This window comes from Lissotriton helveticus, chromosome 3_1, assembly GCF_964261635.1.
Source record: "Lissotriton helveticus chromosome 3_1, aLisHel1.1, whole genome shotgun sequence".
Lineage (NCBI taxonomy): Eukaryota > Metazoa > Chordata > Amphibia > Caudata > Salamandridae > Lissotriton > Lissotriton helveticus.
In genome coordinates, this window is record NC_136061.1 from 1,328,787,350 (window position 1) to 1,328,797,694 (window position 10,345).

Genomic DNA, 10,345 nt, shown 5'->3' on the forward strand with positions numbered 1-10,345 from the left:
CATACCATTCTTCATGTTAGCCCACCGCCACCATCTCATCCTGTTTTCATAGCTTAAACCCCATATTCTTCCATGAACAAAATTATAATTGTTTGCACCTCTGTGTCTCTCTCTGTCATACATCTCATCTTCCCATTCACCTAAAGCTTCAAACTGAGTCGGTCTGCTCGGTCTAGGTTTCGGTTCAAGCCTCATCATTCTGTCTCTCAAATTTCGGAGAACAACTGTGCTAAACGAACCAGTTTCTGGAAATGCCAATACCCCATCACCTTTGGTATATTTCCCCCATTTCCCAACCAAATACAAGTATGATAGCCATATTTCACCCTTATATAAGATGCTGGTGTTTTTGGTGGTGGAAGTACCTCTCCTTCCCTAGTCACAACCTTTTTAGCTTTCTTAAAAATATTTTTGAACTTCGCAAACCATGACGGTTTTTCTCTATCTCGCTCATAGTAATAAGCCATATTTCGCTGTTGTTTTTTCCCCAAATAAGCTCACACAATTCTCCCCAATTGGTTATTTTTACTATTCGACTATTCTGACCAATTCCAACGCGTCTCCCACCCACGTACCAATCAGTAAGCTCTTCGTCACCCTTGCACTGACCTATTCCAGCGTGTCTCATACCAACACACCAATCAGAAAACTCTTTGTTCGTCCACAACTGGCCAATACCAGCGCAGTCCTTGTTGACATCAGCTCTTTTCCTGCTTTTGCTGACCCCTCATTTACAAAAAGTTATCGGCACTATTTCTTAACTTGTCTGCTCGACTAAATCGGTTAGTTACAACATAAACCACGTTACTATTGTCTGTTTCTCTAAGCAAAAGAGATAGTCCATTCAAACTTACAAGAATACTGTTTCGTTCGATAAGTGTAGCACTTCTCTCTACCTTACCCTTCTCTCAAGCAAAAGGTAAACCTGTTTCTCTGGCGATAAAACACATATGGAGACTATACTGCTCCTGAGAATTAAGGCCAGAGTTTCACAAGAAAACCTCTTGCTATTTCACTCAATGCAATTCGTACATGAATTTCCCTAACATAACACAGTCCTGTGTTATCACCAATTTGAAATCAGACAATGTACAATTCCATGTGACTTCTCTTGCCACACGTGTCCACTTCCTACCTTCCGGAAGCTTCAAAATTCTGACTACATGTAACGTATTACAAACTCAACATAGAGTGTTAGACATGAATAATCAATAATCACCAAACTAATCTATAGAAACCATATCTCTGCTTCCAAGAAATCTGATCCAGGGTGGTTAAATAAATATTTCCTTATGACACTAACCCAGAAAATTATCTACTCAACCTTAATCATTTCAAATTCTGTGTCGGTGGGGCCCATAACACCGCATACACATGTTCACTCAATTTTCTGGATCAAATGCTAAGGAAATATGCTGCCGGGCAAACAGAGTACTTTGTTAAAATATTAACTATTATAGCCTGCACATTAGATACATTATCTTAGGATCCTGTCAGTTTCAAAACATCAAAGTATTCTGCTATTTGGTTGATGGACCAACTAGTAGAATCACTTGATGCCGATTAAGTCCAGCTCAATCACAATTATAACCTTAACATTTATAAATCACGATTTTCTTTAAAGAACCACAGGCTCATTTAGAGTTAGCATACAAATTTTATCTAAATTCTTTGTGCAGATAAGTAAAGTTCTTTATTTAGGCAAAATACTTTGAAGTATTAATCAGAAATTCAAGCAATATTTTGAGAATAGAAACGGAAAATATTCATTACCTTGGCCATAGGGCCATGACAAGAATGGTTCACCAAGAAAGAAGGATGAACCGCAGGTCACAGTATAGGATTCCCAAAACTGACTGACTGTCCCACTAACCTCCTCGGATGTAATCCCCTCCCGAGGTGACTCCCGCAATGATCTTGTTCCTTCCCCAGTCAAAGTTCAAAAGTCCAGAATGACAGAGTCTCACACAGCATCAGGATAGGTGAAGCGACAGCAACTGCTTCAAGACAGACTCTCTTATACCCTTTTCTCTGGCTCACTACACTCAAAAGTTGCAATATTTGGTGGCAGAAATCAAGCTAATTGGTCCATTGGAGGGGTGGTTATGGTCACCTCATAGTCCTCCTTGTTCAAACTGGTTTACAAATAATAACGCATACAACAGTTCTCATGATCTGCAATGTCCTAAGGTAATTCGACTGGTTAATGTATTTTGTAGCAAACTCTGATGGTCACACATTAGTTCATCCTCTGTATCTCGATTCTCTCATCCGTTCCCATGCATTCATGCTGAGCTCTTGGCACAACTCTTGCTGCAGGTCAGGCTGGCCTTGACATCTCTCACTCTGAGCACAGGCTGCATACATGTGACTGGAGCATCCACTCTGCTCATGCGCGGGGGCATTATGTGACCTCATCCGATTCTAACAGCCATTTTTGAAGCGCGGCCTAACAGGCCAGAATGAAACTAATATAAGAACATAACACAACAAATTAATTATAGAAAATAAGCCCTTCTGTTTACCGCCCACCATGCTAAAAGACCCGTGTTAGGTATTACCTAGCAGAAGCGACACTTAAAGCCGTTTTACTTACCATCTGCATTCTTTGCCACATTATAATTTTCTACGCAACATAAATCATGCAATATACTCTATTTTACTACACAAATCAAATTTGTAATGTTATTTTACCTCACATTTGTACATGAATTAGGATTTGAAATTTCAGCTAGTTGCCCACGTGTTCTGTTTAATAAAGGTGCATTTGTTGAATAATTCATGCATTTCAAACAGTTAGTATCATTAAAGTTATGGGTCATTAACTTCCATGGGGTACAACAAATATTGTACTTCCCCTGCTCCATCAATTCCCCCCTTTGCTGATTTTTAACATCACCACTAAACCCTATCTCTATAAATGTATCAGAATATGTTTCTTGTCCACTTGCATTTGTTATTCAGATAATTGTGTTCTTATTAGTAAATCTGCCTGAGTGTAACACCCCCAAATTGCTAACATTGGCCATTTTTTAATTTTCTCATTCACTAATGGGGGACAATTTTATTTTTGTGACCAGGCCTGTTTTCTGTCCCATTCCTGCCCAGCTGCAAGGAATCCTGTGTGCTCTGGACTGCACAGCTCGAAAATCAAAGCAGTGGTTGCTACATCACGAAATCCAGCTGCGTATTATAGAGGTCCCCCTCGAGGAGCGAGGCGGGGGAGCAGGACTGTGGAGGATTGCGGCGATCCGGGGTCGACGCAGCTCACGGGGCGAGACGCCGTTCAGACCTTCGGGACGTACTACTTCTTAGCACGCTGGGTCGTACTCGTGGATCTGTGAGGGGCGCCGTGTTCTATGGCAGACGGGCGCAGCACCAGGCTTCTGGTACCACGGTACGGGGAGGCCTTTCTTGAGGTGCGACACAGGTCTTGGTATGCAGGAGGGCAAAGCGAGACAGTCGGGTACGTTACGATGTACGGACCGTCCGAGGCTATGAAATGCGCTCCGTGCAGATTCCGGCTGGAGAAGATGAGAGGTGCACAACGCGCTCCATTAGCGGCGAGGTGACAGGAGAGCGGGCGGCCCGGCACTGAAGCGGAGAGCGACTCAGGGATGAACGGGGCTCTCTACGGCGGGTCGACCAGGCTCCGAGCTGTCACGACCTGGCAGGGGGCAAGCTCTCGATCAAGCCCTTGGAGATCGTTTCAGGCACAAGTCTACAAAGTCCTCTCTGGTCCTTTCCTCTCCGTTCTCGACAAGGCACCACTGCAGGCCAGTCTTACAGGATACAGACTGGGTTCCGTCCTTCAGCTTCTCTTGGTCCTTCTAGTCAGGCAGAGGTTCGTCGTGGTCAAAACTGGATGTGATTTGTAAGGAGCGGGGCTCCTATATTTATAGTGCGTTTCTTTTGTCTTTGCAGGCCAGGGGACCTGAGCCTGGTTCAACCCGGTTTTGGAGTACTCTGTTTACAGGACGCTGCCATCTTCTTTTAGGGCGCAGGGCAGAGACATCAGACGCTCCGCAGGAGGTGGAGCCAGCATTGTGGTGGTGGAGCACAACCCTATTCAGAGTCAAGGACTACTCCGCCCACCCATCCTGGAGTAAGCACCCTATTTACCACCTGGGGGCCCGACTGTCCCCGGGAATCTCCCAGCACTGTCACTCACACAAACCCAGACAGCAGATACACATCCTGGCAGAGGCGGGCTGAACAGTTAGGCCAGCAAAGGCTAACTTTCCAAAAGTAGCATTTGCAAGCACAGGATATTAAAATAAACCTTGCTAAAGGAAGTATTCTATTATTCTGAGTTCAGGCATACTAAACTTGACGTGCCACCGTGTTCCCTGAGCCTGCCAGGACTATAGCGTGTAATAGTTCGGACAGCTCATCTTGGCCTAAGAGAACAGGTAGCCCTTCAATAGTGAAGAATGAAAAGGGCGGTAATTCACTACTAGGACATGCCACGCTCTAGGCTTGTCCTACCTTACGCTTACAATGCACCCTGCCCGTAGGCCTACCATAGGGGTGACTGATATGAAGGTTAGGGAAGGTTCAGGGACTGACAAGTGTGCACACTTGCGCAGTCAGCGTGACAGTACGAGACTTTACACGGGGTCTGCAATGGCGGACCCGAGACACATCTTACGAAGCCACTTCTGTGGGTGGCGCAACCAGCGAACGTGCAGGCCCACTACCAGCATTTGTATCTACAAGCCCCGGCATTCCTCGTGCACTTTACTGGGGACTGACAGTAGACCAAATCAGCCAATCGTGGAAATCAATTACACATACACTTTACATTGGGAGCACTTGCACTGCGGCACGGATTGGCCGTGGCGCAGTGCCCTGCGCATCGAACACCAGCAAAACATATGAGGCACATCAGCAAAAAGTGGAAGGGAAACTCACGCCAAGGTGCCAGGTCTAACAAACTTCATTTACTACACGGGTATTATGTACTTCGAATTGTCCAGGTCATTAGGCCAGTATGGGCATTCATCCTTTTTAAGAAGGCGCCTTAGGAGAATCAAGAGCATAGATTACACCAGGTTGTGCTACAGACGGTGGGAGAACAGTGTTTCAGAAGCTCCAGACTGCAGCGAAGGTACTGTTTACCTTCTCCAAGATGGTGGTTCCAAATTCGTTTCGTAGTCCGTTTGTTGTTTCAATAACAAGGGAGGTGACCGCCAATATAGTGGTAGGTAGTTTGGAGTATGGCGATCGAGAAGTGTGGATTTCGGCTCGAGCGCATCAGAGTTTGGTGAGTGCGAGTATCCGTAGGGTGGTAGAGAGTGATATGCGACATGTTGAGCAGATAGTTATTTGATTTTATGGTTGTTCAAAGAGTTGGAAGGCGAGCGGATATGAGCGTGCATTGCGTTCAAGCAGCAAAACATTAGAGGGCCTTTCCGGCGACCATAAAGGTAGGCAGACGCCTGAAGGCAAGGTACTTTCGTGAGTGAAGAAAACTTGGTACTGATGTAACATCGTTTTTTTACACAGCGATTCTTGAACAGTGAACCAGTAAGTGGTACACACACGTCCCAATAGTCCAGGTATGATGTTTTAGAGTCCTAGCACGGGCACAGGCATGGAAGTGCATGACAGGAAGTAGGCTCGTTATTGACACTGGGCGGATTGGCATGCAGGCCGCACACGATTTTTGTTGCATGGTAGGAGCACAGCTATGGTAATATCGATTCTAATTCTATTCACTTTTTGATTCATTTTTGACAAAATCACATAATGATAGCATGAACACGGGGTTGGTCGTGGACATCCCGCAATGTAGGTTTAAGATTGTACAACTTAAGCTTTTGTTGGTTTCAATTACAGTATTCCCCTGACGAAGGTAGTTAATACCGAAATGCATTGGGATTGACTGGATATGATGCTGTGAAGAATATATATGTACATGACGTAATGTGCAGAAAAATCAAGAAAGAAGCGTGGTATTAAAAGACAACGTCTTCGAGAAACAGAACTTTTTGATTCATTTCGTGGATGGAACAAACTTTATAATGGACATTTAATTTGTAAATTTGAGTTTAAGTTTGCATTAAGGAAGTGTGCACAGGGAGAATTATGTTTCAGAACAATCACCCAGCATGTGTCCAGCTTGCAGAATGTCCGATGAGTCCGAACTCCACATACTCTTTTTCTGCCCCATCTACCAAGGGATTCGTAAGAAATGGATAGTTCCTCTATGCAGAAACTTGGGATTTGGAGAGTGTTTGGTCGCATTTAGAGTCCTAAAAACAAATCTGACGGACCATATTGTTTTTGCAGTGGCCAAATATTTGGGTGCCATATGGTCTCTGAGAAGAAAACATCTCAATGCTGGTAATTGATTCCAACGTACCAAGGTTATGCATTGTACTGTGCAATACTGTTTTTTAACGATAATGGACAATTTTACAAAGTATAACTTTATTTTTTAACAATACTATGCATGTTACTAAATGTCTTTTATGGTGAAAAATTTTACCGAAATAAAGATTTATAAAGTAAAGTTTCAGAAAATGCACCCATGAGGGGCGTGTGAAAAGTGCGCCATTCTCAAACAGTAGCTGTTTGTTTGTACACGTTGCAGTGGAGCCATTGTCGCTGGTGGAGTGTTCTGGGAAAGTGCCGGAATCCTGTCTCTGAGTGCAATTGTGCATCCTCACCTCCATATGAAGCGCATTCTGCCTCTATTGTGTAACCTGCTCCAGATTGGAGGTGGCTTGTAGTTGTGGTGGGGTGGTCTGCTCCTCCTATGCCTCTCACTACGACTGGCTCTGCAAATGTCAGCTTGTTGCACAGAACCTTCACTCCCTGTCTGCACCTCCTGGCAACCAGTAGATTCCGCCAGGTCCAGACCTGTTCAGGTGCATCAAACAATCGCATGTTACCATCTGAGACCACTCGCAGCCTTGTCGGGAAAAAAGAGAGTATTTGATGCCGAACTCTCGGAGGCATCACTTAACCCCTAGGGACAGCCCTCTCTGCCTCAGTACCCCTGTGGCATAGTCACGGAAGAAAAGTACTGTGGCGTTATTCACTTTCACCGCCCCCAGCTTGCATAGCTCCCTCCGGACAGCATCGCAATCCCTGTCGGAGGCAGAAGAGAAAGGGACTAGGACCTGACCCTGGCAGCGGACGTCTCACTGGCACTTGATGTGCCCACTCCAAAACAAAAAATAGGGAGAGTTCAACTGCTGGCAGTAGATTACGCAACCATGTTTCAGTATATACCACTGTCTCATCTCCTTCTGTTCCCTTGGACAGACCCACCATCTGCGATTGTTCTGCCGGGAGCAGCCCTCTGCATCCTCAGATCATCTTTCTAGTGACTTCACACATGCCATTAGCTCCTGTACCTCCAAAGCTGCTTTCTGGGTAATAGGGTGGACTACGGACAGTTCTTGCACAATGTCACATACATTGTCAGTCAGCTTGCGTTCATCTGCATGCTTCAGGGTGAAGCTGACAGTGATTTTGTCGATGCGGCCCTCAAGGAAAGTGCATGTTTGTTTGAGGGAGGTAACTATTTTCTCCACAGCCACGAACACAGAGTCTAGTTTGGCGTACAGGGTGTCTGCTGTCACTTGCCCCGGTAGCCAGCAACCCCCAGCCACACAGTCCACTGACATGGAAGAGCTGTCAGGTCTGGACGCTGCCCCTGCGTGCAGATGGCCCATCGTTTCGCCAGACGCCCAGGCACCATGTATGACATGCGGTGCAGTGCAGTATGGCCAGCCGGCACCTCTCCTCCAGCCAGGTGTATGTTAGCCAGGAATTTTTATTAGGGCGGTACCAAGGGTAATCAATCAATCAATCAATCATTCAGAGACTTATATAGCGTGGCTACTCTCCCGTGAGGGTCTCAAGGTGCTGGGGGCTGTTGGTCGGACTGGGTTAGGATCATTCGAAGAGCCATGTCTTGATGTCCTTCCTGGATTGGGTCAGCGACGCGGATTTGCTGAGGTGCAGGGGCAGGGTGTTCCAGGTCTTGGCGGACCACCAGGGATGAGGAGGGACTCAAACACCTGACCTCCGGGTCAGAGGAACCAGCAGCAGCAGATTGGGACAACTGCAGCAGCTACCAGATGGTGTTGCACTGTGCTGTGGGAGGAGCAAGTCCACAAAGGGATAGTCCTCTGTGCACCCTGAAGCAAATGAACAGGGGGCAAACAAAGGCAGCACCAGCCAGTTGCCTCCTCTGATCTAACAGTGGTAACGGCATTCCGTGTTCCCCATCGAGTAACGGCAGAACCTGCTGCATAACCAAGGACCTGGGCCGGAACAGGTCCCAGTGCCCCTGACACCCACTGTCACCAATGGCTGATCCCAGTGGCTTGGGCCAGTTTGTGGAGTCTGCCACCAGTCTTTTGTGGTGCCCTCGGTGATGTAGGTCAGAGGTATTGCTCTGGGCATGGTGTGTGTCATTCACAGGTGCTAGGCCTGGCCCCACTTGACCGGGGGACCTCCTCCACTCCCTGTCCTTACCTAGACATTGAAACTGGGGCTCAATCCACTGCACTCTCTCCAAATCTGTGACTCAGCCAGCAGGAGCCTCAGGCAGGGGGGATTTTACAGGCCTGGGTGCAGCAGCCACTGCGAAGTCCGCTGGGGAACCTCCCGATGCAGGTGATGCAACAGCGCCCCCTTAGGAGTGAAGTTGCAGCACTCCCGCCACACAGGTTTGGCGCAGCTCAGGGGCCACATCCTCCTCAGCGTGTGGGCAATGCCACATCCTCCGGCCTGTGATGCAGAAAGGCACAGCCCACCATTGGTAATCTCCTCCGTGCACTCAGTGTAGTGGTGGAGCGTGTTATGTGATGCAAACCTCCCTACTTGATGTGCAGGAGTGCCTCTATCATTCATAGCTCCAAGAGGAGCCAGGAGGTCTTCGCACAAAGGTCAGCAACGTGTCTCCATGTGACCTGCCAGACTTCACCACCAGATAAGCACGATTGCCGATGCCTTAATTTCTTTCACTGCAGCCCACAGGCTTGGACCCGACATGGCCCGCCTCCACCGTCCGGCCACAGTGACTCCAAAGCACTGCTGTCTTCCACTCCAGGTCTCAAATGCAGGCCTAGCGAGGCCTCCAGGACCTGGAGACTGTCCACCCTTCCGGGCATCGGCTGCCATAGTGTCGCACGCATGGCGCTGTGCAAAGTGCTGCACAGCGCCCTAAATGGAGCCCTGAATCTGCATTTCTTCTTCCCCTGGCACTTTGGCTAATCATCCTGGTTGTTGGGGGTTTGGGGGGTTGTTTACCTGTGCTGAACTTGGCCCTGGCTCCCCCATTCTGCATTCTATTGTTTTTATTTGCTTTTTATCATTGGAGGTAGAGTTATGCGACTAACGTTAGATTTTTTTGCAGATAATTGGCCTTTTGTTCATTTTCTTCTGCTAGCGTCAACATTTTTATCAACTTGACGCTAGTGTTAGCGGTGGTTTTCGCCGCGGCCAGGTGATTCTATCGCCATGTAGCGACATACTGTAAATACGTCGGTAACCGGGCAATAGTTTTCGTCGAAAGGCAGCGTTACTAAAATTGCCGCTAACTAACGCAAACACTGGTTAACGAGAATTCTTGTAAATATACCTCTTTGTATATGGCTCAAGTCCAGAATCAGTATTTCACTGGACTTCTCCCTTGTTCTTTAGACTACATTTGAAAACTCACCTTTTTGTCTTTTCCTGTAATAACAGGCGTCTATGTTATTGTAGGAACAGTAAGCTCTAGAACATTGTTTTGCATCATATCTTGGTTCCAGAATTTGCTGAGACCTTCTGGTTTTGGGTATATGCTACTTTTAACTGTTCTACATTTTGCTATTGAAGATTAAGGTCAACGCTCTATGAAAAATGTGGCTCTGACTCAACAATGATCTTTTCAGCGGTTTGTAATCTATGGCACCTCCTCAAGCAAGTCTTCACTGCTCCTCCCTCCACACCTTGGAGACCAAAGACTAAAATTGGAAATCCTATCCCCCAATGAGCAGATCAATAGCACCGGAGGCCCTAGGACAGCAGTCAAAAATGATACTTATTCACAAGAGAACTGCCCCGCAACCAGTAACTGTCCCAAGATGTGTAAAATGGGTGGCCTGAAAGTTACACCTTGGAATATCACGAATCGGCCCCCAGGCATCTGTTTGTCAAAACTGCCACAACCCTGGGATTGACTCATACTCATTTTCCAGTAGAGTTGTCCATACAGCTACCTTCTGAGATGAATACTCATGCATTTCCATCGCTTTCATTTCCTAACTCCTGTATAGAGGTTAAGTTATAGATCAGGTAAATCAACAAAATCATATATGAAGCTGTCTCTGTTACTTCT